This window comes from Mobula birostris, chromosome 4 (genome assembly GCF_030028105.1).
Source record: "Mobula birostris isolate sMobBir1 chromosome 4, sMobBir1.hap1, whole genome shotgun sequence".
Taxonomy (NCBI): Eukaryota; Metazoa; Chordata; class Chondrichthyes; order Myliobatiformes; family Myliobatidae; genus Mobula; species Mobula birostris.
The window spans coordinates 73741706-73768947 of record NC_092373.1 but is presented as its reverse complement, the minus strand read 5'-3'; the positions used below and the strand labels follow the sequence as shown (position 1 = coordinate 73768947).

General features: G+C 42.1%; 1 protein-coding gene across 2 annotated transcripts in view; it reads left to right on the top strand.

The window, feature by feature from the left end:
- The first annotated feature begins 1964 nt into the window (after positions 1-1964).
- The window catches only part of LOC140196415 (beta-galactoside alpha-2,6-sialyltransferase 1-like), a 127465-nt gene continuing 102187 nt past the window's right edge, over positions 1965-27242 (top strand). Inside the window, exon 1 of one of the 2 annotated variants that reach the window (XM_072255572.1) lies at positions 1965-1983. The gene's annotated coding sequence lies outside the window, so the exon portion shown is untranslated. Of the gene's footprint in view, positions 1984-13441; positions 13517-27242 lie in introns of those variants that run through there. The other variant, XM_072255571.1, reaches the window with a different exon arrangement.

Here is a 27242-nt window from a genome sequence, read left to right as displayed (position 1 = left end):
CTTTATATCGTACTGGCCTGGGTTGCGTATCATGTGGATCAGGGGTTCCCAACCTTTTTTGCACCGCGGACCGGTTTAATATTGACAGTATTCTTGCGGACCAGCCGCCCTGGGGGGGGGGGGGGGAAGGGTGTGTTCAAGTAGGGTTAAACTCACCTCAACATGTCTTTTACAGTTAGGGTTGCCAACTTTCTCCCCGGTACACTTTATCCCAAGAAACACTACCATGACCATGAAGCCTTGCGCGGGCACCTGTGTGCGCATGCACGTACGTGCCGATTTTTTTTCCCTACAAATCAGTTTTGCCTTCATCTTCCCGACTACACTGTACATACATTATTTCTGCTTTATATAGGCTGTGTATTTATCATATAATTCCTGCTTTTACTATATGTTAGTGTTATTCATTTTCGGTGTTATGTGTTATTTGGTATGATTTGTTAGGTTATTTTTTGGGTCTGGGAACACTCAAAATTTTTTCCCATATAAATTAATGGTAATTGCTTCTTCGCTTCACGCCATTTCAGCACGAAAGGTTTCATAGGAACGCTCTACCTTAGCGGGGGAAATACCTTATACTTTATACTCTATTGTTGCCAAACAATTGATACTAGAAAGTACAATCATCACAGCGATATTTGATTCTGCGCCTCCCGCTCCCTGGATTACAAATCGATAGTAAATACGGAACAAGGGCGGTCCCCTATGGGATAAACCAAAATTTAGCCCAATATACGGGATGTCCCGGCAAATACGGGACAGTTGGCAATCGTGTGTTCAAGTTCAACAGTACGTGACAGGGAATGAGGAAAGGTGCAGCTGACTCATATCGTTTCCTCATGGCCCGGTCCGCAGTCCGGTGGTTGGGGACCACTGATGTAGACAGCTGGGTTGCAACAGCCATGGATTATCCCCATCAACAGAGTGCCTGAAGTTGTAATGTTAGTGTAAGAAGATTATTTAATGTTAAGTGTTGACTTGGTGGGCTGTAGGACCTATTTTTATGTTGCGTACTTCAATGAGAACCAATAGAACTGCTCTGTTTTTTTTTGAAAATTAGCTATTTGGTAAGTTTTCTAATTAGAAGTATTTATCTTTGCACTTACTCAACATACTTCTTGAAAGAAATACAATATGCTGCTCTTGCATTTACCTGTTAAATGTGTAAATAACAAAATATCTTTTAAAGGAAACTGTGATTAAACTATCATAAATTATCACTAAAACTCAATTTACAATAAACCTCATTTAGATCTAAGAGTTCACATCCATTACACTGACCTGACCAATTTAGACTCAGTTGCACAGAAAGAAGCGGAAGTAACTTTATCCGAAGCTCTGTATGCTTATTTACATTTTCGTAACTGAGTATTTAATTAAAGCAGACTTCATTTTCAGTTAATTGCTTGGAGTTTAGCAGCAGATGTGTGAAAAGAATTGCAAACGTTTACCTCAGTTGATTTCTACAGTGCATTAAAAACAGAAGTAAAATGTGCATATGTGAATTTTTAACAACCACCCTATCCCTCAGACAGGAAATGAAACTGACAGTTTAGTTTGCAGTTGTTTTAACAGCAACAGACACTTTACACTCTTAAAAAAAAGAGTATTTTTACGTTTATTTACCCAACTCCATAGTTCAGAGCAGATAAGAGTTTAAAGTATCCCAAGTCGTTTTAGATTCCTCAGATGAACCATTTCAAATTTCATTCTATAATATATAATATTAGAGCAATTGCCAGGAAACACACATGTTCTGGAAAACTTAGCACTTGCCATCATTGCATTCTGGAAGTGAAAGTAACTTTTAACTTTGCACAACAAGCTACTAAATTAGAAATCTAAATGCTGCTGTCTAAACTCTTCTGTTCCACCCGGGATGTGTCAGAGAATGGATCACAAATTTGATGAGAACTTCAACTACTTACAAGCTGACTACCAGAGCAAATTCAAGGGGTTTGGCGGCCCATTTGCTCCTAATTGGTATGTGCATGCATTTGCAATATACGAATTGTTAGATATGAGATAATAATGCAAATGCTGAGAATAAAGAAATAATAGAGCAGGAGAGCTGGTATGGAAAAAATCAGAAATGAGTGAAAATATGATAGACAAACACATAAATATGCAGCATATAGAGAAATCTGGGCTTGCAGACAGATCACTAAAGGCCTCCGTGTGGGGGGTGGGGTGGGAGGAGATGGAAAAGGGATTTGTTTCACTGTTGCTGTTGCTGCTGAATGTGTTGCATTGTTGTGTTGAACATTGTGGGCATGCAATGCAGGTGCCAGAATGTACAAATGTAGACACCTGCAAGTCGCCTCCAGCACATCTTTGGGTGTGTTGGTTTTTGATACAAACAATGCATTTCACTGTATGTTTTGACAAACTTATAAATAAACGTGGGTCGCGCAGGTGAAGATATCTGATGTTGAAAGATCTGAAACACTCTGTGACCCCGGGTTACATCAATGTTGATGTGTCTGAATGCATCGCAAGATGTATCATTCTATCTATAAATAAATCTGAATCTGAGCAGGGACTTAGTTTAATTTTGTATTGTGTTCCGTTGAAGGGTCTGTTTCTGTAGTGTACTGTTCAGTGTTCTAGAAACACTTAGCTATGTTTAACAAAATAAAAATTATGCAGGCATTAAAAAAGTCAACTTCAGGACTATACGAACAAAACATGAAAACCTGAAAAGAGTCACACAGCACTACAATGAAATCACAGGACCTTTGGCTCATCCGGTCCCTGGAATCCTGTTTTTCTTTCTAGTCCCATCTATCTGCATCCAGACCATTGCACTCCAGATCTCTCTCCTTTATGTACCTATCCAAACTTCTCTTAAAATGAACCCGCATCCGCCACCTCCACGGGCAGCTCAGTCAACCATCTGAGTGGAAGATTTCCCCTTAAATATTTCAGTTTTTGTCCTAAATCTATGACCTCTAGTTCTAGTTCTGGCCAACATCGGGGGAAAAGGCCTGCTTCCATAAAGGCCCCATCAATTCCCCTCATAACTTTGTATACCTCTATAAGATCTTCCCTCATTATCCTACACTCTAAGGAATAAAGTCTGCATCTATTCCGCCTTCCGTATAACTCAGGTCCTCAAATCCCAGCGACATCTTTGTAAATTTTCTCTGCACTCTTTCAAGCATATTGACATAATTGGCAAATGATACCAAAAAATCTAATTAGTAAATGCAAGAAGTTGCATTACCTTTTAATTGTTGAACAGTTTCTGCTCCTTTTACTCATTTTTGCCTCTGTTTCTTTCTCCTTATATAGCAGCTATCGACATTCTTCCAAAATATATTTCCTGCTGGTCTGGATTAAATAAATCAATGAGATGCATTGGTGCAGAAACCTCATGGTGCCTGTCACTACAGAGTAGTTGCTGAGAAAAATGTATTTTGCCAAATTTACAACAGAAAATAAATAATCTGAGTTGCCAACATGTTGCCTTCGTATCAGACCAAAATCATGTTCCTCAGATATTTACTTTCAATCAACTCTGTGGGAGTGTTGTAGAGATGAAACTGCAAGAGGTTTACTACCTGTTACATGTTGCTCTGTTACCAAATAAATATAAATAAATAGATGTTTTACACATTCAATGATCTCTGCTGACTCTCAACAAAAGATTGGTTGTCATAAAACCACTTGTACTATTTCTAATACAGTATCATATAAATTATAAATGAAGCTGAAAAACTTCCTCTGCAATTTACTCTATCATTTTGGTGCAGAATGGAGTTCCCTTCACACCACTGACAGAATTACAGAGTGAATCAATACAGTAGAAGCTAATTGGCTTATCATACAGGCTCCATTTAAGTATACTCCATCAAGTTCACTTCCACATTTATCCTATAGCATTGGAAGTTCTTTCCTTTCAGACACTTGTTTCATTTTGAATACTAGTGTTGATTGTCTCTATTGTTACCAAATTAATTCATTACAAATTCTTACTACTTGCTGTGTTAAAAAGCTTTTTGCTCTATTTGATCTACTCTGAGGCCAATCATCTTCATTCAGTGCTTCTGGTCGTTGTCAATTGTGCCAATGAGAACAATTCCTCACAATCTACTCTGTCAATGTGCTTCATGATTTTCAATATTGAACCTCCATCAGAAGTTCTAATTCTAAGGACAATGTGCCTAACTACTGATCACAATCAAACTACCATAGTCCTTCTTTCCTAAATCATTTTGATAAATGTCCTCTGCAAACTTTCAGCTCCCTACACATCTTCCCTAAAGCACAGCACCCTGACTAGGATACAATACCTGTACTCCAGTTTTGGTAGAATCAATGGCCTGTAAAGTTTCATCTTTGTTTCCTTGCTTTTGCACTCCTGCTTCTATTTATAAAGTTCAGGTTTCTGTATATACAGTGGCATGCAAAAGTTTGGGCACCCCTGATCAAAATTTCTGTTACTATGAATAGCTAAGCTTGTGAAAGATGACCTGATTTCCAAAAGGCATAAAGTTAAAGATGACACATTTCTTTAATATTTTAAGCAAGATTACTTTTTTATTTCCATCTTTTACAGTTTCAAAATAACAAAAAAGGAAAAGGTCCGGAAGCAAAAGTTCGGGCACCCTGCATGTTCAGTACTTAGTAACACCCCCTTTGGCAAGTATCACAGCTTGTAAATGCTTTCTGTAGCCAGGTCTTTCAATTCTTGTTTGGGAGATTTTCACCCATTCTTCCTTGCAAAAGGCTTCTAGTTCTGTGAGATTCTTGGGGGGGGGGGTCTTGCATGCACTTCTCTTTTGAGGTCTATCCACAGATTTTCGATGATGTTTAGGTCGGGGGACTGTAAGGGTGATGGCAAAATGTTCAGCTTGTGCCTCTTGAGGTAGTCCATTGTGGATTTTCAGTTATGTTTTGGATCATTATCCTGTTGTAGAAACCATCCACTTTTCATCTTCAGCTTTTTTACAGACGGTGTGATGTTTGCTTCCAGAATTTGCTGGCATTTAATTAAATTCATTCTTCCCTCTGCCAGTGAAATGTTATCCGTGCCACTGGCTGCTACACAAGCCCAAAGCATAATCAATCCACCCCTGTGCTTAACAGTTGGAGAGGTGTTCTTTTCATGAAATTCTGCACCTTTTTTCTCCAAACATACCTTTGCTCATTGCAGCCAAAAAGTTCTATTTTAACTTCATCAGTCCATGGGACTTGTTTCCAAAATGCATCAGGCTTGTTTAGATGTTCCTTTGCAAACTTCTGATGCTGAATTTTGTGCTGAGAACGCAGGAAAGGATTTCTTCTGATGACTCTTCCATGAAGGTCATATTTGTGCAGGTGTCGCTGTACAGTAGAACAGTGCACCACCACTGCAGAGTCTGCTAAATCTTCCTGAAGGTCTTTTGCAGTCAAACAGGGGTTTTGATTTACCTTTTAGCAATCCTTCAAGCAGTTCTCTGGGAAAGTTTTCTTGGTCTTCCAGACCTCAACTTGACCTCCACCTTTCCTGTTAACTGCCATTTCTTAATTACATCATGAACTGAGGAAACGGCTACCTGAAAATGCTTTGCTATCTTCTTATAGACTTCTCTTGCTTTGACGGCACCATTTATTTTAATTTTCAGAGTGCTAGGCAGCTGCTTACAGGAGCCCATGGCTGCTGATTGTTGGGACAAGGTTTGAGGAGTCAGGATATTTATAAAGCTTTGAAATTTGCATTACCTGGCCTTTCCTAATGATGACTGTGAACAAGCCATAACCCTAACAAGCTAATTAAGGTCTGAGACCTTGGTAAAAGTTATCTGAGAGCTCAAATCTCTTTGGGCGCCCAAACTTTTGCATGGTGCTCCTTTCCTGTTTTTCACTCTAAAATTCTGCTAAGCAAAAATAATACACTAATCTTGCTTAGAAAATGTTGAAAAGAATGTTTCATCTTTAACTTCATGACTTTTGGAGATCAGTTTATCTTCTATTCACTTAACTATTCACAGTAACAGAAAATTTGACCGGGGTGCCCAAACTTTTGTATTCCACTGTAATTTCAATTGATTCCTCAACATCCCATTTTATTCATAATATCAGCAAATAAGCTCTGTGCTCTGATTCTGTGCTCCTTTTAGAGTGATATCCTTTAGTCCTATAGCCACTTTGCCATCCACTCACCTATTTCAGCAAGTTCTCTACATCTCTTGAAATCTATTGCCTTGCTGTGTGTGTGTCTAGAAGTTTGCCTTGTACACCAGCCCATTAACATGCAGTAAGAAAGACAGGTGCCCTTATACTAACTTGAGGAAAGTCCCTCCATTGTATTTCCTGTAACATAGCTGATTTTCCGATTTCCTCTCTGCATTTCCTTCAAAACAATCACAGCAGATCTCACAATTTGTTGCTTTTCACAGCATTAGCGATGTCTCCCAGGAACTTATTTTGTGAAAAGATGATTTCATCTATTTTAGTTTCAGTGTCTGACAGCTGGTACATTGGGCAATGCTGACTCCCCATGTGTGCAGACAGCTTCTATTCCAAATCTTAACCTTATAAGGGCTTCCATTCAAAACCTAGACATTTCATGAACACGGTAAGTATCCACTCTTTCATTGTTTGGGTGTTTATGAACTATGAGAAGTGCTGTAGGAAATACCTGTTTCTGAGAAGACACAAGACAGTGTCATTTTCCAAGTAAGCAAATTTCCAAACATTTTGAGCTCCAGCGCTTCCTGGAGTGTTGGATCCTAGAGACAAGGCTAGTTGGTATTTCTTCAGTTCCTCTCATCAATTTGTGTTTCCACCAGGACTGCTGAGGCTGTTAAAACGAGAACTGCATACACAGCAGTATTGTTGTGAAAAGCATCTTTGTTTTTTTTTCAAAAGTGAAATCTTGCTTTGTCCAGTAATGCAGAGTGTTTGTGCAACACACAGCCTTCATCAGATCTGATTACTTGAGCCCGGGTCAGAGGAAGAGCCATAAGGGGACCTGGAGACTGAAGGAAATGAGGTGCAGTTGGATAGGCAGCAGGTGTAAGACAAGTAAGAAGACAAGAAGGTTATTGAAAAAGTTCCAGCAGAATAGTGTAAACAAATTTCCATTTCACGAGTAATGAGAAATTCAGAATCAGAATGAGGTTTATTATCACCGGCATGTGTCATAAAATTCGTGAAATGTTGTAAGATTCACTCGTAGAGAGATATTTTTTGAAAGGAGTCTGCAAAATAACATTCCACATTGAAGAAAACATTACCTTCTCTAGATGACAATTTTTATCATCAATACCATAACCAATGGACAGCCCAATGAGCTGAGGTGACAATTAATAATTCCTAATATTTTCCTTTGCACTAATCAAACACATCAATTTCTGAAATGGTATGTGGCTCATCTACATTATGAGGACATAAAATTAATTTCTGCCTGGTTAGAATGGTGGAGACAACTGGAACCGTTTCCTACCAGGATCTACCCATGGTGATCCAGAATGGTCATCTGAACCCCATAATACACATGACCTCCGTCCTGGCACTCTGGTGAGGATCTCCATGTCCCTTTGAATAAAAATGAGAGACAGTGTGTTCTCCCTTCAAGCCACACTCTTCTTCATGGGAATCAGTTTTTGTTTCTGCTGTCCACCTGCCTTTGGGAGTGAACCCTTAAGGGCTGATGCCTTTATTCGATCAATACACAAAAAACATCTCAACTTTCTGGTGTAGAAAGTTCTTGATATTCACTACAAGAAGAAATTCCTATGTACCATAATTTCATTGACCAGCACCTTACCTCAAAGCTTTGTCCTCTCAGATGAGACTCTCCCACTCATGAAACCATCTTGACATTTACCCTCTCCTATCTTAGAATCTTATTCTTTCAATAAGATTATCGCAATAAACTCTTTTCGGGCTTCCAGCTGGGTACAGGTATCAGAAGACTGAGAAGAGTTTATTCATCACAGACACCGGGAAAGCATAGATACCTTTTTTAAGATCATCCCATTTTCTTCAGACTGCAAAGAATGCAGGCCAAACCTGTTTAGCCTCCCCGTATAGGATAGTGTTTTCACATGATCGTATTCAAGATAATGCTGCAGAAGAATACCTGATTAGAAGTTTGACAAAATGGTAGATCTCAATGGAGAATTGAATGAAAGAGAGGAGATAGAACCACCTGAGAAATGAAGGGAGTGAATTCCAGACCTTATGACCCAAGCAGCTGAAGGCTGAACCCAAAGCAGAAGAAGGGAATCATTAGAGCTGTAGTTTCTCTGATTGCTTGAGATTAATGCAGCTGCCATTTTGTGTCTAATGAAAACTGCAGCTGTGCCCTAGTGACAGCCTTAATGCATTTCATTTTAGAATAAATACAGTTCATAATGGGAATAACCAGTCAGAGCTGATTTCCGCACTTCAGCTAAACCATTGAAGAATTTAAGTATCTCCTACATTTGCATACCTCTACATCGAATTTTAAAATTTGGGAAAGAATATTCTTATTATTTTGGATGTTCTACATTATTGAAATAAATCTGTAGGTGAATTAATTAATTAGCATGAAAGATTTGCAGAAATAATGTTAAAACTTCATTACTTTCATACTCAAAAAAAAAGACCAGAAAAACATAGCTAAGAAAATCTTGCAGACATGAAAGCATGCAGGTGATGCAGGGAACTGATCTTTTTACAACATGTAACACAGAAGTGTCAGGAATCTCTTGGCTCCTGCGTGACAACATCAAGTACTCACCGAGGTCTGGGTCAGCTCCACCTTTGAGTATAGCCAGGAAATGACAATGGATGCAAGACACCTTCAGCAGAATAAAAGGGCATTGTGCTTAGCAAAAGAAGTCTGTAATGTAATGACAACCGCGTGCAAATTCAGACTGTTGCCACTACGGTGAACAATGTGAAGGGAATTATTTGCATAGAGTGAACTGCATTGAGAGATTTGTACTTGTCTTGTTGATCTTGCCGATTAAAGTGTTGAGGAAGATTTAAAGTGTTGTACGTTTAATATTTCAATAATATGTGAGTGATCTTGTATATATATTGTTTGATTAAGCATTCTTGTTCAGTTAAATAACTCATTATGGCTTATATATATAAATTCAGGAATTGCATGCATCATCATGCTACTACGTGACACGTGTATATCTCACTTAAAGTAAACTCGAAGTTGGACCCACGGTTCGGACTCCCGTATTGTCCTTTGAATTAGTTTAATATTTTGATGTTACAAAACATAACATTGGTGATGAGCAACACACATCAAAGTTGCTGGTGAACACAGCAGGCCAGGCAGCATCTGTAGGAAGAGGTGCAGTCGACGTTTCAGGCTGAGACCCTTCGTCAGGACTAACTGAAGGAAGAGTGAGTAAGGGATTTGAAAGTGGGAGGGGGAGGGGGAGATCCAAAATGATAGGAGAAGACAGGAGGGGGAGGGATGGAGCCAAGAGCTGGACAGGTGATTGGCAAAAGGGATACGAGAGGATCATGGGACAGGAGGCCCGGGGAGAAAGACAGGGGGGGGGTACCCAGAAGATGGGCAAGAGGTATATTCAGAGGGACAGAGGGAGAAAAAGGAGAGTGAGAGAAAGAATGTGTGTATAAAAATAAGTAACAGATGGGGTACGAGGGGGAGGAGGGGCATTAGCAGAAGTTAGAGAAGTCGATGTTCATGCCATCAGGTTGGAGGCGACCCAGACGGAATATAAGGTGTTGTTCCTCCAACCTGAGTGTGGCTTCATCTTTACAGTAGAGGAGGTCATGGATAGACATGTCAGAATGGGAATGGGATGTGGAATTAAAATGTGTGGCCACTGGGAGGTCCTGCTTTCTCTGGCGGACAGAGCGTAGGTGTTCAGCAAAGCGGTCTCCCAGTCTGCGTCGGGTCTCGCCAATATATAAAAGGCCACATCGGGAGCACCAGACACAGTATATCACCCCAGCCGACTCACAGGTGAAGTGTTGCCTCACCTGGAAGGACTGTCTGGGGCCCTGAATGGTGGTGAAGGAGGAAGTGTAAGGGCATGTGTAGCACTTTTTCCGCTTACAAGGATAAGTGCCAGGAGGGAGATCAGTGGGGAGGGATGGGGGGGATGAATGGACAAGGGAGTCGCGTAGGGAGCGATCCCTGCAGAAAGCAGGGGGGGGAGGGAAAGATGTGCTTAGTGGTGGGATCCCGTTGGAGGCGGCGGAAATTATGGAGAATTATATGTTGGACCCGGAGGCTGGTGAGGTGGTAGGTGAGGACCAGGGGAACCCCATTCCTAGTGGGGTGGCGGGAGGATGGAGTGAGAGCAGATGTACGTGAAATGGGGGAGATGCGTTTGAGAGCAGAGTTGATAGTGGAGGAAGGGAAGCCCCTTTCTTTAAAAAAAGGAGGACATCTCCCTCATCCTGGAATGAAAAGCCTCATCCTGAGAGCAGATGTGGCGGAGACGCCACTCTCAGGTTGGAGGAACAACACCTTATATTCCGCCTGGGTAGCCTCCAACCTGATGGCATGAACATCGACTTCTCTAACTTCCGCTAATGCCCTGCCTCCCCCTCGTACCCCATCTGTTACTTATTTTTATACACGCATTCTTTCCCTCACTCTCCTTTTTCTCCCTCTGTCCCTCTGAATATACCCCTTGCCCATCCTCTGGGTCCCCCCCGCCCCCTTGTCTTTCTTCCCGGACCTCCTGTCCCATGATCCTCTCGTATCCCTTTTGCCAATCACCTGTCCAGCTCTTGGCTCCATCAGTCCCCCTCCTGTCTTCTTCTATCATTTTGGATCTCCCCCTCCCCCTCCCACTTTCAAATCCCTTACTCACTCTTCCTTCAGCTAGTCCTGACGAAGGGTCTCAGCCTGAAACGTCGACTGCACCTCTTCCTACAGATGCTGCCTGGCCTGCTGCGTTCACCAGCAACTTTGTTGTGTGTTGCTTGAATTTCCAGCATCTGCAGAATTCCTGTTGTTTACATTGGTGACAAGGTTTTTTAAAATGAACCCAAGACGCTACCAACCCATTCAAGCCCAACAAGACGTTCAAACTAAAAAACAATGCAGTGAGGAATGGCAAAACGGAGTGTTCTTTGGAAGGGAAGACATGAATGAGTTTTAAAAAGAAAGTAAGAGAAACAAAGAATTCATGGGTTTGTAAAGAATGAGTACCAGGTGATAATAATCAATAAAAAAAACAACAGAAATGGCTGGCTACATCAGAAAAATTGATGAGTTTGATTACACATTGGGTAACTGGCTCATGTAAACTGAGCTATTGGAAAAGTATTTTGAAGCAAGTGAAATAGCCAATGAGAAACAAGTCCCATTTTTCTGAGTTCATTGGGTTTAAATGCATACAGTTTGCTTTGAAGTATGACTACTTCAACCAAACCAGCAGCAATGAGCTTTGCTGTTATTGTAAAAGTACTGCAGGAACACTTAGAACTGAAGCCATTATTGATTGCAGAACACTTTAGGTTTCATAAGCAGAATCAGGAGGAAAGTTAGTCTATTTCAGTGTAGATGGTTGAATTGATGAGATTGGCTGAGCATTGTCAGTAGGGTATTATGAAAACTAACAATGGATATGCAATTTGGCAAATTAATTAAAATGAATTTAGACACTGGTTCAGCTGTTTCAGTCATTCCACAAAATGAGTTTGAATAGCTTTTCAAAGATACTAAACTGAATTCAGCAGATATCCACCTAAGAACTTATACTGGAGAAAAGATAACTCCTGTGGGAATCACATCCATAATGGTGAAATTCAACAATCACTAAGACAAATTGAGCTTATATGGGGCAAAAACAGGAGGACCAGCATTGTAGTGGTGTGATTGGCTGAGATTACTACAACTTGATTGGAGATCCATCCACCATTTGCAAGCCACATCCTCTGCAATGAAGCTATCTGAAAGTAAATTAAGAAAGATGCAAATGGATGATGCCACAACTGTCTCCATGCCAAATATCATGAATCATTGCCCAACAGGTTCTAAACTCTGTGCCTCTAGTTGGAAAGCACATTGGACCAAGGAAGGATCATACGGCTCAGAGGAAGCATGGATATGGTAAAAGCAGAGGTCCATCCACAACAATTTTTGTAGGCAAAATATCTGAGAAAGCCTTTGATATGTTAATCAGGCAGATACTTGCAAAATGTTAATTTGGTTTTAACCTGGAAGTGACTTCAAGGAACTTCAGGAAAGTTGCAAGCATTCAGCTTTTGTGAGTATGAAGAACCAGAATCTACTCCGCATGCATTAAAGTTACTGCAAGAACTTCAAGTGGGGAACAAAAAGCTCTTTGTAAAAATAGACGCAAAGACCTAAGCCCAGCTGGATGAATGGCCTATAAGAAAGGAATCAATGGAGATATGAAAACAGAGGATTTGCCAGATGATGTTGTGGATTAGGAAACTAAAAGGAGAGACCAGATCATAAAGGGAGCAATAGTGAACTCCAGTGAACTAAATGTAACTTCCCAAGATCAAGATGCACAAATTAGAAAAAAAAGAGATGGAGAGAAAGATTGTAAACGAGAAAGAGAATGTTGTGAAAGAGAGAAGGAACGTGAGAAAGAAAAGGAAAGGGATCAAAGTAGATCCAAAGAGAGAAAAAAAGAAGAAAGTCTTCCAGTGCTGTCAGAACTACTTCCTGCAGTCTCAGTCAATTCTTCCAACCACCAGGGAGGAAGCCCCAGAATATGAGATTGTTTCACAGCCACAAGTCTCGGTTGCCAAACAGAGTTATCCCAGAAGAATAAGGAAGCTTTAACAGAGATGAAGTCTTTCTGCTGGAATGGGACAATTTAAAATTTACTATGCTGTTAATGTCTCTAAATAATAGTTGTATGATATAATATATTGTGTATATAGTTGAGATGCATCCTCTATTGAGTTGGAGTTTATAGTTGAGTAGTGTGGAGTGTTGTGCATTTAAAATTTCAATAATATTTGAATAATCATATATATATACACACACACACACACACACACACGGGGTGATGGATAAGTTTGTGGGCTAAGGTAGAAGGAGATGAGTTATTAACTTCAAACTTTCTGCATAATCACTCAAAGAGTTGAACTGCATGAACATGTAACGAGAGCTGTATAACTCACCTCTTTCTACCTTAGGCCACGAACTTATCAATCACCCCTCGTAGTTTGATTAAGCATTCTTGTTCATTTAAATAATTCATTATGTGCCATGTGCATAAATATGAGAATTGCATATGTCATCATGATACCAAGTAATAATTGCACACCTCACTTTAAGTAAACCCAAAGTTAGACCCACATTTTGGACTCCCACATCTTCCTTTGAATTAGTTTAATGTTTTGAAGTTTCAAAATGTAACAGAAACCAATGAGGACAAGAACGGAATGTGGGCGGGTGCTCAGTGCCAATTACCTGTGAGCGACTAGTCCCTCTCTCCCTCTTGCCTGCTGCTCCTGGAGGAAAGTGTCTGGGCTGTGTACAGATGGTCTCTCTCCCTCTTGCCTGCTGTTGCAGAGGATGGTGCCGGAGTCCTGTGGCCTGGGAAAGATTTACTCGGTTTGTGATTTGGGCTCTTTATTTCACGTTATGGTGTCTTTCTGGATTCTGGTGACTCCTTATTTTGTTGCTATTGTTGTACGATTTTGATCTGGTTGCCTGCAGATAATGAAGACTTGAGCTGGACTGAATATGCCTGGATTATTTTGATAACTTTGTCATTGGTGTTCTATATTTTGTATTTTTCACTCTTTATTCCGTCATTTGTGTGATTTTTTTTTTCTTTTTTTGTGTGTGGTTTGATGCTTTTCTTTGAACAGGCTTCATAGTTTGATAATCAACATACTTTGAAATTTGAACCTTTGAGTAATGCGCCATGGTTTGTCACAGCCAAAAGAACTGTCAACGGCCTTTAACAACTGATTTTCTGAATGCGTAAGCCAATGCAATGAGCATATTTGGGCTGGTCTCTCTTCAATAAATTCAGTGGTTTTCGTGCTCTTTAGGTTATAATCAAAACAAAAGGAATTGGAAATAACCAGTAGTTCAGGCATTAATATGAAAGAGTAACAGTTAATGTTTCTGTATGATGAATAAGTTGTTAATAAGTTGTTAACATGTGTTTCTTCTTTTGCATTTTGTTGATTATTTAAAGTTGCAAAACATGCTATATTAATTTCATATAAAAATAAAATTCTGGGATTTGCTTTCAGAACATGGTACCATTGAGGCCAGTACAATGGTATAGCCAACAGAGTTACAGCCTTACTGCTCCAGCGATCTGGGTTCAGTCCCGCTCTGTCGATCTGTCTGTGTGGGTTTTGCACATCCTTCCTGTGACAGTGTTTGAAGGCCATTCAATTCTTCTGAATGTGATAGGCCCAGTTATTTCATAATGTGGCGCAATGTTGTTGTTTAAGCAAAGAGAGTCAGCTGATAAAAGAGGTGCTCAGGCTTTCTCCCACACCCCAATATCCCGAGGACGTGTCAGTTAATTAGCCTTTGTAAATTAGCCCCAGCATGTAGCTGAGTGGTGGATTTGGATGAAGTAGATGGGAATGTTGGCAAGTAAAATGAGATTTGTGTAAATGGGTGATTGATGGTCAACATGGACAAGGTGGGTCGAAGAACCTGTTTCTGTATTGTATGAATTCATGGCAGTATGGGTGGGTCAGAATGTCCTAGGAGGTCTTACTTTACTCCTTCTTGTGCCTTTGGAATCTCCTCCAAATTTGGATCCAAGACCAAATGATATTTGCTAACCTGTCCTATTTTGCTGCATATAGAGGTCCTGAGTCTATATCAGGAGAACATTTGGGTGGGGGAACAAATCACCCCTCTCTTCATTGCTGGATCTAATTTACGATACAAATAGAAATTGGACTGGAACCAGCGAGAACTTCTTCCTGTCGAGACTATGATAGATTTGTCTGGCTGGTACAGTGATTGAAAGTGTCACCACAGAGTAAGGAAACTTAAGCTTTATTACGTGGAGTCTTTCGTTTGTTCATTTTCTTATTGAACCACAGGTGGAAAATAAGCAGTAGAAGTTAACTTTCTAAGGATGTTTTCTTTGCTTTTTTTTGTCACTGATGGCCTGACTAGAAACTCACAGTTGTTTCCCAATGAAGCTGATAAGATTGTGTCCGGTTCCATAACTGGGTTTTGATTAAGTCTTTGCTGTCTGTTCAGTTGACCAGTTCAAAATTTTGATCAGTTGGATTTTAATGGCTCCAGGCCAGGTCAAGGAACTTGGACAATTTTAACTGCTAGCAAGTGTGAATTAAATTTATGAACTTCCTTCGATCAATGATATCGTTGATTCATTCATTATAATTAATAATTGTTAGAATAAATGTATCAGCAATATTATAATTATAATATATTGATAATTTTAATACAATAATAATACAAAATAAACTAACTGCGCTTCCCTGAATCACATTATTAAACAATAACTGGTGGTTTTTTTTTGCTTTTGTATTGTACGAAAGCAACACATTAAAAAAAAACTAGACTTTGTAGCCCAAATGCTGGAAAAGAGAAACTATTAGGATGAAGTATTTATTTGTTGAAAAGTCAAAAGTACATTTTTGGAGCCTTGTTGAATTTAATAGATGACCCAGATTAGTACTGCGGATTCCACATCTAGGCTGCTGTCAGAGAGATTACGATATTGACTGAGATTTAGATAGGCAGACCAATGTCACAAGAACACAGACCAGAGACAGGAAGGAGGAAGGATCATTGGGGTAAGTCAGCTGGTGTTACAGATAGGGTCTATAAAATTTGGATCTGATGTTGAAAGTAGAGGCTGTGATCAGAGAGGCTGGACATATTGCTTGCAGCACAGGCATCATGGGGTGGGAATGGTGGTTCATGGATGGTGGTGAGGTACTGACTACTGAGGCAGTTTACAGGTTTTCTTAGTGATGCACAGCTGTAGTGGAAAACAAAATATTAGTTTCTGCATCGTGCTGTTATAGATTCCTATTAGCAGTTCCTAGGATTCTCCTCTAAGCTTCTATAAAGCAGAAACAAAGGGGAAGTTGAAGTACACATTAAGTTATGTCATAATGGGACATAGCTTTGGCAGGGATATTAGTCATCTGCCTTCCACTCCACAGAATTGGTTATGAGCATTTTGATGGTGAATAAGATTCAATGTTCCACTTTTCAATGATTCTCATATTAGTCACAGGCTACAGGAGAAGTACTGTCAGTCTCTCTGCTGACAAAAGCCACTATGACCCTTGTAACAAAATGGTCTAATGCATTAAATGACCATGGAGACAAACAATGATTTTGCTCATTCTCATTCTCTTTTCCCATAATTATCATCAATAGCACTACGGTTATGTCTCACTGTAGATCCTTTACACAGTAATCATGCAAATCTGCAGGCTTTGAAATATGGCAATATTTATTCTAGAGTAACACAATGAAAAATTACTTACTGTGGACTGAAATGAAATGGTGATCATTCCAGATCAATTTGTGTCACTCAAGATACAAGATTCAAGTTTACTTGTTACGTGTATATCAGAACATACAGTGAAATGGCATTATTTATGTTAACAACCAATACACCTGAAGGTGTTCTGGGGGCAGCTCGCAGCTGTTGCCACACATTCCGTCACCAACATAGCATGCCCACAATACTCAGCCGAACAACGCAGAATACAACAAGAAATAAAAGAACACCGATGACCTCATAATGTATAGTGATTGAAGATGTCAGCGCAGAGCAAGGAAATTTAATTTAAGCTTTAATATGTGGGGTTGGGGGGCTCTCATCCACTCTTTACTGGTCCACCGTCCGATATCCAACCATGGATGTCTTACACCAGGTCACTCTGTAGCTTTTTTAGTGTTGGGCCTGCCTGCACATCACATAATGTCATTTTGGAGACTTGCTGAGAAGATTAGGCTGTATTCTCTGGTGGTGATCACCTTTTGCCAAATCGCAATCCCTTAAGCTCCACAGACACCCAGATTTCCTGCACTGACCTCTAACAGCATGTTGAGCACTTTCACACCCCCAGTGTTTAGCCAGTTTTTCAGTAACTCCGGCTATCTTTGTAATTATTAACAGGCAATATTTATATTAGTTTGGAAGATAACTTTTATCTGATTCCTTGGGTCATAAGATTAAGGTCCAGCTCAAGGTATGAACATTAAATCTGATGATACATAGTGCATGACTGAAACTGTGAGTTGGTGCTGCATTGTCCAAGAAATGTTTTGCAAGTCAAACGTATGGTAAGGATTCATTGTATCTTTTCATTTAAAAGTCAGCATTTGAGCAGAGCAAATACATTTTCTGGTAAATCAGCTATGAATCTTCCTTTAGTGAACAGCATGATTCTTTTATCTTGTTGTTGTATGCATATTGTTTACTTTGTTTAGTTAAAAGGAAATTGTGGTTGCTTTAAAAAGTCGCATCCTGTCAACGCGCATATATATATACACACATACACACAAAGCATCTTTAAGGTCAACCCGGTGAAGGTATTTCCTTGGTGCATTTTTACCCAATTTTGGATGCAGCAAGTACCATTACATTTTGTCTGCACCACTTGATCAAATGCTTGTTATTACCTGCATCCAATCATGGAAATTCATGCAGAGGCTTTGGCAGCTTTCAGAAAGCCCTAGCAGAGCACAGATGATGATGAGTACCCTACTTCATGGCCAGAAACCTTAGCTGAATAGTCGGAGAGAGAGGCACTATGCAAGGATGAAGGTACAAGTAAGGTCAATGTGTAGAGTGCAGACCCAGAATAATCACATATGCTCAAGGACAGTGAAGGTATTTTTGCATCCATTCACCAAACAACTACTTCCTGATTCTCACCCACCTCCCCATGTAATTAATCCAAAATGGGAGCATGAAACCATGGCTGACAAAATGTGAGCGTGAAACCATAATGATTCTTCACTCCTCAAAAACAATGTTAGCAACTGGCAATAACTTAACATAATTCTGAAGTGTTTTCAAGGACAGCATTGCTCAGTTCCAGAGTGGAATTTATTTGAGCTATTTCCAGCCTGAATCACATTCTTACTGAAAGTTAAGTGGGCATTTTTCATCATGATCAATCTTTGATTCAAAGACAAAACTTGGTATCATTCTCCCACGATGTGATGTTATTTTCTGCAAGTTCTGGGAAAACTAAGGGACATTTTTTTGAGGAGCAACATATTTGGTCATTCCTGGAATAATTATGCTTCAGTAATACTGCGTCAGGTTGATCAGTAGTATGGCTAAAGGGAGATTTCATACAGTACATTCCGGGTTTCCACTTGGTTGTCAGTCTCTGATCCCCCAGTCTTCCTACTCCACTCCACTGACTAATCCAACACCACAACCTCCCGACTACATTATTCCTACATCAGATCTTGTGACAATGCACCAATGTCACATCTGTAGCCTTGAAGTCTGGGCAGGTTGTCCTGACAAAGAGCTAAAATCAGCAGCATGAAAAAGAGTAAGGGTCGTGTCCATCTTTGAAAACAGAAGCTAAACAGTTAATTACAATCCAAAGTCAGATTTCTGCCTGATATTATTCTTATAAAATGTATTTGATAGTTCATATTCATCGGTAATAGAAATTCTGAAGGCATCAGTGTCAGTGGTAATACCTACCTTTGGTTTCAGCTGGTATCCTTAGTCATGTTACCCATGAAGATGCAAATCTGTTAGCCGAACGCCGATAGTGGATTGAAAGGAGACATCGTATGGTACTTCCTCACTCCTTCCAGCACTATTTTTGTTGTGCTCTGTTAATCCCTGAAAATTGAATTTGATAATGGCATCTGGGATCCTGGTCAATGACAGGACTGGTGGTGCAAACCCTTAACCAATAAGATTAAAGGAGTAAAACATTAAGCAAAGGATGGGCTGTGAAGACAAGTGAAGGGTCTAAACTCAATGTGAAATAAGGGACTTTCTGTACCAAAGTTAATGGCCAATTAAAGTGGAAAAGCAGCAATTTCAAGAAATTCGCAGCAGGATCTCATTCTTTCTGAGCACAATTCAATCTGCCTCCTCTTGAGTTCTGAGATGATTTACATATTAATAATGGACCATGTTGCTTGCAAGCCTTTACGCTTTCAGACACATAGTGCATGGTCTGTTCAAAATCTGCTCTACTTGTAATTGCTTTGTAGAGTATTTCAAATGTTTAATAATGCTCTATTTACCTCAGTCTGACTGATTGCATTGTGTTCACTCTATATTTGCTCTAGCTCAAAAATTCAAGTGATTTCTTTTTATTTGCTTACAGTAATGGTTGCAGCTAGCAGCAGAAAGTATCCTATGTCGCCTTCTTCAAATATATCTTAAGTACATTTGCAGGGTAATTTGATAGGTTTTATGATAAGTGTTTAGTTCATGATGTTCCAGGCAAAAGCATTATATTGAGCAAGCTACAGATCACATTTGCAATGAGGATTAAAGAAAATGTGCAAAGTAAATGTGAGTATAAATGCTTCCATATCTATTATTCACATGTTAAAAGAAAATGGCCATTGTACAGGTTACCACTTAAATTACTGTATATTTAAGAAAATTCTACATGCTGTAGGAAATAACAGCAAACAGTCACTTAAATAAATGAACAGAAATTGTTCATCTGTTTCTAACTCCTGACTTTTCAATTGTAGTGTGGCAGCATGTACAATACCAAATACACCACCTACAATATAAAAAAAACTTGTGTATCTTCAACCTCACATCCCAATGGTTGTACAAACTGCAGCACATACAAAATGCTGGAGGAACTCTGTAGGTCAGGCAGCATCAATGGAAATGAATAAACAGTTGAAATTTCAGGCTGAGACCCTTCATCTGGAAAGGAAGTGGGAAGGTGCCACAATAAAATGGTCGGGGGAGGGGAAGGAGAATAAGCTAGAAGATGATAGGTAGAGTCAGTTGGGTATGGGGGGAGGGAATGAAGTAAGTAGTTGGGAGGTGATTGGGAGATAGTTATTCCAGGAATCTGATAGGAGAGCAGAGTGGATTATGGGGTAAAGGGAAAGAGGAGGGGCAAGATGTGGGGAATAGAGGAGGGAAAAATTACTGGAAGAAGAAATCGATATTCATGCCATCAGGTTGGAGGCTATCTAGACAGAGTATGAGACGTTGTTCCTCCTCCCTGAGAGTGGCCTCATTGTGGCAGAAGAGGAAGCCATGGATTGACATAGTGTTACATATCCTGTAAGTATGCTATTGGAGTGATGTAATGGTCTTGTGCCATTGGAATGATGTAATTGTCTTGTGATAGTGGGGTGATGTGATGTCACGTGATGGCATGCTTCAACTAGTATAAAAGGGGAAACCGCCATTGGTAGTTACGCCATCGGAGAAGAAGAAAGAGTGAGAGTGAAGAATCCCCAACTCCGAATGTACCCTAAAAGGATTTGGGGTTAACCAGTGGCATTCGGCACATTACAGGTGTGACTGACATTTGGAATCATTCGTACGTGGCACGCACGTTTTGTTAACCCTAAAACGTTAAGGGTTGTGCGATGATCACTTTGTTGAAAGGTCAGTTACGTTGAGAAATCGTATTCTGTGTCATATCTTCACACAAGGCATTTTGGCTGGGAGCTGCATCAGCAGTGACGTCTTTGCTTCGGGGACTGTTCCAAAGCTGGTTTGGGAAGTCTCTCCTCTTGACTATTTTCGGGAATTGTTTGGACTTATTAAATTACCACCTTAAGACTTAAGTGCTTTAATAAGATCTGTTAAGAATTATCTTTAAGTTTGACCACAATAGACAATAGACAATAGGTGCAGGAGTAGGCCATTCAGCCCTTCGAGCCAGCACCACCATTCACTGTGATCATGGCTGATTATCCACAATCAGTATCCTTTTCCTGCCTTCCCCCCATATCCCTTCACACCACTATAAGAGCTCTATCTAACTCTTTTTTGAAAGAATCCAGTGAATTGGCCTCCACTGCCTTCTGAGGCAGAGCATTCCACAGAACCACCACCCAATAGACGCACAATCGATGCATAACGCTGTTACTATCCATTTTAAGATAATTGTTCCTTTACTGTTCCATGTTCTTGAGCAGAGGTGAATAAGTGTTGTTTATTTAATGAAAAAAACTCAAATTCATCTCATTGTTGCTATTTATAACAATAGAATGGGAATTAAAATGGTTGGCCACAGGGAAATATCGCTTTTTGCAGAGGTGCTCAACAAAGTGGTCTCCCAATTTATGTCGGGTCTCACCAATGTAGTGGAGGCTGCATCGGGAGCACCAAATGCAGTTGACGACTCCCAAAAGATTCTCAAGTGAAGAGTTACCTCACCTGGAAGGACAGTTTGGGGCGTTGAGTGGAGGTGAGGATGGAGGGGAATGGGTAGGTGTAACAGTTCTCTCACTTGCAGGGATATGGGCCAAGAGGAAAGCTAGTGGGAAGAAATGAATGGACAAGGAAATCATGTAGGGAGTGATTCCTGTGGAAAGCAGAGCGTGTGGGGTTTGTAAAGGTGTATTCTGTGCGAGTTGCCAAGAGTAGTGGGAAACTGGAAGATTGGGAAGACTTTAAAAAGCAAACAAAGAACCACTAAGTGAGCAATAAAGAAAGGAAGCTAGATTATGAAAATAAACCAGCACAAAATTTAAAAACTGATAGTAAAAGTATTTATTATTATATAAAACAAGAAAGGGTGACTAAAGTGAATGTAGGTCCTTTGGAGGACAAGAAGGGGGAATTTGATACTGGGTAATGAGGAAATGGTAGAGGCTTTGAATGACTATGCTGTGTTGGTCTTCACAACAATTGGTAGTCCTTCGGGTTCGAAGAAGACACACTGTTGTGCAGTTCATCTGTGGACATGGAGGTGGTTCTCCAATCCCAGACTGGAAGTGCAGAGTCTAGCACAGTGGGGGCACTGGAAGTCTGTTGTTGTAATAATTGTGGCCGCTGTTCTATGATGCTGCTCACGGTTTTCCATCAGTTTTTGGCAGCGCCTGTCTTCAAAACTGGTGTAGGCTTCATAGCACAGGGCTCGCCAGCAGGTTCTGACAGCAGCCGTAGCTTCTAATTCCCTTGGCTGGATGTCACAGTAGCATAGGGTTTCCTTCACAGCGTCTTTGTAGCACTTGTGTGGGAGACCTTGAGGTCATTTTCCGGTCTCCAGTTCACCATAGAGCAGCTGGCGAGGCATACGGTGGTCATCCATTCTGATGACGTGTCCCACCCACTGCATCTGGGCTCTGATGATCAGGGACTCAATGCTGATGGACTCCGCACGTGTCATAAGGTGGTGGCTGGGAATGGACCCAAGTGCAAGACACAGACACTGAAGTACTAGGGACAGGACTAGGATACAAGCTGATGGCAAAGACATGGACACGAAAACCAGGAACCTGGAACAGGACTGGACAAGAGAGCTAGGAGCCAGGGCTTGGACTCTAAGCCAAAGACTGGACAAGGACCCAGTATCTGGGTCTTGCCTCTGGCTCGGACCCCAGAACCAGGCAAGGACAGGGCTTGGCAGGCAGGCAGGCAGGACGAGGCTGGAGTCTTCAGGCTTGAGGCTAGAGGCGAGACTTGGCAGGAGGCAGGAGTCTTCAGGCTTGAGGCCAGAGGTGAGGCTTGGCAGGAGGCAGGAGGGTAGAGATGAGGGTTGGCAGGAGGCAGGCGGCTAGAGACGAGGCTTGGCAGGCTCCTTCCGGGCAGGGCACAGTTCACCTGGGCAGGGCGCGGTACTCCACCCGATGGAGGCATGGGACAGGAAGGGACAGAACCAACCATAGGTAACGGCAAGACGGCCTGGCTTACCTGGGCGGAGGCAAGGGACAGGAAGGGAGCTAGGTGCAGGGTGGCTCCAGGACAAGACTGCAGGCAAGACGAGGCGAGAGTTACCAGCAAGACAAGGCAAGGCTTCAGGCAATTCAAGGCGAGACCAGAACTTCAGGTGAGGCGAGAGTTACTGGCAAGACAAGGCAAGGCTTCTGGCAAAGCAAGGCGAGAGTTGCCGGCAAGACAAGGCAGGGCTTCTGGCAAGGAAACAGGAGGCAGGGGAAGGGATACAAGGAGTAGGACAAGAACAATCCAGCAGCCATTCCCTGGTCTCTGAAGGAATTTATGCAGCCAGCCCCAACGAGCATCAGCTGCCTCAATTAGCTCAACAAGAACAGAAACAGGGTAGACAGGAAAACCTGGAGCAAAAGTCGATGGACCGGACCATGACAGTGCAATCTAAGACCTCCAGGTTGGAGACACGGTCTTGCCAATGACTGCCAAGGATGGAGCGGAGGGCGCACATGTGAAATTTCTCCAATTGTTTGATGTGTCGTCGATACAGAGTCCACGTCTCACATCCATATAGGAGAGGAGGGATGACCACAGCTCTGTAGCCTTTCAGCTTTGTGGAGATGCAGACGTTGTGTTGATATGCAGCCTCTGGTATGCAGCCTCCCCAGAGCCTGGCTGGCCTTGCTGATCCTGGAGTCAATTTCTTTGTCCAAGGACCCATCACTTGAGATGATGCTTCCCAAGTATTTGAAGCTGTTTACATTTGTCAGCTGGGTGTCGTCAGCAGTGATTTTTGGTTCTGTGGGGTTGGTGTTTGGCACGGGCTGATGAAGTACTTCAGTCTTGTTCAGGCTGATAGTCAGGCCAAAGGGCGTAGCAGCGTCTGAGAATTTGTTAAGCATCAACTGTAGATCATTGTCTTTGTGTGCCGGGAGTGCACAATCATCGACAAGGAGAGTTTCCTGAATGACTGTATACAGGCACTTCGTCCATGCATTCAAGTGGCAAAGGTCAAAGAGAGAGCCGTCCAATCAGTACCTGATGTACACTCCCTCCTTCAGCCCTTGGACAGCACGTGACAACATGCAAGTGAAGAACAGATTAAACAGGACTGGGGCTAGTACACAGCCCTGTTTCACCCCACTGGAAATGGCAAATGCAGCTGACATATCACCACTGCAAAGTACTTGTTCTGTCTTTCCATCGTGGAGCAGCTGAATTATCTTCACGAATTTCCTTGGACTTCCGTAACATCTCAGGCTGATCCACAGAGCCTCCCTGTTTACAGTGTCAAATGCCTTTGTCAGGTCAATGAAGACAGTAAAGAGGTTCGTTCTGCTCGATGCACTTCTCCTGGACTTGCCTCATGGCAAATATCATGTCCACTGTACTCCGTTCTGGCCGAAAGTTTCCTTTCCGAGACAGTGAAAAGTCTGTTCAGGAGAATGCGGGCAAAATTCTTGCCTGCGATGGACAGCAGTGAGATACCCCTGTAGTTTCTGCAGTCTGATTTGCTTCCCTTGTTTTTGTAGAGAGCCATGATGAGGGCATTGCAGAAGTCATCAGGCATCTCCTCTGTGATCAGATGTCTTCCAGGATATCTTGGAACGCCTGTAAGGCGTTTGGGCCGAATGCTTTGTAGATCTCAGCTGGAATACCATCCTGCCCTGTTGCTTTATTTGAGTTCATCTGCGAGATCGCTCTCTTGATCTCATCAGTAGAGGGTGGCAGGTCCAGGTCATCCAGGACTGGCTGCTGAGGGATCTGCTGTAAGACATCAGGATCAACTGCGGATGGCCTATTGAGTAGGTTGGAAAAGTGTTCAGCCTAGCGGCTTTTCAGTCCTTCCTGGTCTTTGATCGGCCTCAACCCATCAGATGACAGCAAGGGGAGGCATCCTGATTTAGAAGGACCATAAACTGTCTTTATGGTGCTGAAGAACACTCTGGTGGCATGCATGTCTGCATAGCATTCCACCTGCTCAGCCTTTCTCTGCCACCACTCGTCCTGCATTTCTCACAGTTCTGCCTGTACTTTGGATTGCAGGTGTTTAAACTTGCCTTTCTTTGAGACAGATGACGGATCATTCTGCCAGTCTGCATAGGCCTCGTTCTTAACTGAAGGGCTGCTGAGATGATCTCATGGTTTACATCAAACCAGTCTTGATGCACTCGGGTTTTCAGTCCGAGTACAGTTGTTGCAGTTTGCGTGATGACGTCTTTGAACTGCGTCCACTTTTCAGAACGGGTTCCCACAAGCGGTGAATTGCTGGAGAGTTTTTCATAAAGTACATGTTGAAAACGTTGGACTTGACCTGGGTCTTGCAGTCTGCTGATGCTGAATGACACTCTGACAGTCTTTGGTTGCTTACAATGCAAAGGGGCTATGTGCAGTTTGAGGACCGACCGAACCAGCCTCTGATCCATCCAACACTCAGCACCTCGCATGGCCTGGGTGATGGTGACGTCTTGAAGGTCACACTGGTGTACTATGACATAGTTGAGTAGGTGCCAGTGTGTGGAGCTGGGATGCATCCGGGTTGTTCTGTACTTGCTTGCAAGTCTGAACATCGTGTTAGGGATGCCCCAGTGGTGCTCGGCACACTTGCTCAGAAGCAGCAGGCTGTTACTGTTTAGTTTTCACACGCATATCTCCCAAGGATTCCGTCCCAGTTGTCACTGTCTGTCCCCACCCTAGCATTGAAGTTGCCCAAAATGATGAGTTTGTTACTGGCAGGGGTTGTCCAAATAGTCTGGTCCAGGTCCTCGTAGAAACTTTCTTCGTCTTAGTCCCAACTCACGAGAGTTGGTGCATAGACACTGACAAAGGTGATGTACCAGGACTTGCTGGGAGGAAAGCTGAACATCATGATAGGTTCATTTATTCCAGTGGGTAGAGTAGGGATGTTCTTCAGCAGAGCAGTTTTGATTGCAAAGCCTACTCCGTGGATCTTGTCGTCAGTCTGCGGTTCCCTTTCCAAAAGATCGTTTATCCACTCACTGCTTCCTGTAATGAACCATCGTCTGCAAGCCTGGTCTCATTGAGTGCGGTGATGTCAATATGATAACGGCGAAGTTCAGCCGCTATGAGTGCTGTTCGTCTTTCAGGCCTTGTCACCTTGTCTCGATCCAGCAAGGTGCGGCCGTTCCAGGCTCCAAAGATGAGCTTTCTTTGATTTGTTTTTCTTGATGCATGTTGACCACTAAGGAGATGATCCGCAGTTAGCTAGCCAGATGTTGTGGGGCAGGCAAGGTTTAGGGTACCTTTTCTAACTCCCTCTCATATACAAGGGTGGGCAGTGCTGTCCTAAAAATGGCTGCCCAGTCGCCCTGGATGCTGCCGGACATCTCTGCAATCCCGGGTACAGAGACGAACGACCACTGGTCAAAAGTCGCCTACATGCAGGTTTGTGACTACAACTGCCAGTGGTCATCTTCACCTGTTGCTTTGCCACTCCCCTATCGCTGCAGGGCTTGACGAGTTGAGTTTGGACTGAGGTGAACTGCAGAACAGAAACCTGTGCGTTTTGGAGTTTTAAGTGGAACAGCCGTTGCACAGGGGCAATCCCACTCTCTCTGCAGAAGAGACCTTGATCCAGTGGCATGGACAACCGCTATGGCTGGAGACCTCTCCTGCTGCAGTGGGTGACCAGGACGTCTAAGTGTCTTGTCGTGCTCTTAGCGCTCCATGACGCCTGCTGGGCCTGCCTACTTGACTATTGGACCATTAATCGGTCTCCTCGGCTCAATCTGTCAGGGCCAGACTTCGCACGCTGGGACAGGCAGATCCCCTACCTCAGGGGTCCCCAACCTTTCCTGCACCGCGGACCGGTTTAATATTGACAATATTGTTGCGGACTGGCCGACCCGGGGGCAAGGGGGTAGTGTTGCCAACAGACAAGAGTAGCTGTCAAATACGTTGTGTTTATCCTGAGAAAATCTACAATGACCATGAAACCTTGCGCGGGCACCAGTGCGCATGCGTGTAGGTGCCGATTTTTTTTCCCTACAAATCGTTTTTGGTGGTTCTGTTCGGCGGGGGGGGGGGGGTTAATCACGACTGGAATATAGGTGATAAATGGCTAATACACTCAATTTCGTTTCTAAAAGGGTTTATCTTAACGAATTTAATATTAAACACACAGCGCATATTTTCCTCGCATGAATATAGTGATAAGTCAATTATCAGGGGAGGACAGGGGAGCTTGAAGTAAGTGTTGAACGAACTTCCCGTAGAAGTGGCAGAAGCAGGTTCGATATTATCATTGAAAGAAAAATTGGATAGGTATATGGACAGGAAAGGAATGGAGGGTTATGGGCTGAGTGCAGGTCAGTGGGACTAGGTGAGAGTAGCGTTCGGCACGGACTAGAAGGGCCGAGATGGCCTGTTTCCATGCTGTAATTGTTATATGGTTATATAAGTCACTTATAAGTCAATAGTATTATAATGTTTAAGTAACGTTTGGATATTAAACACACAGCACATATTTTCTCCATATGAACA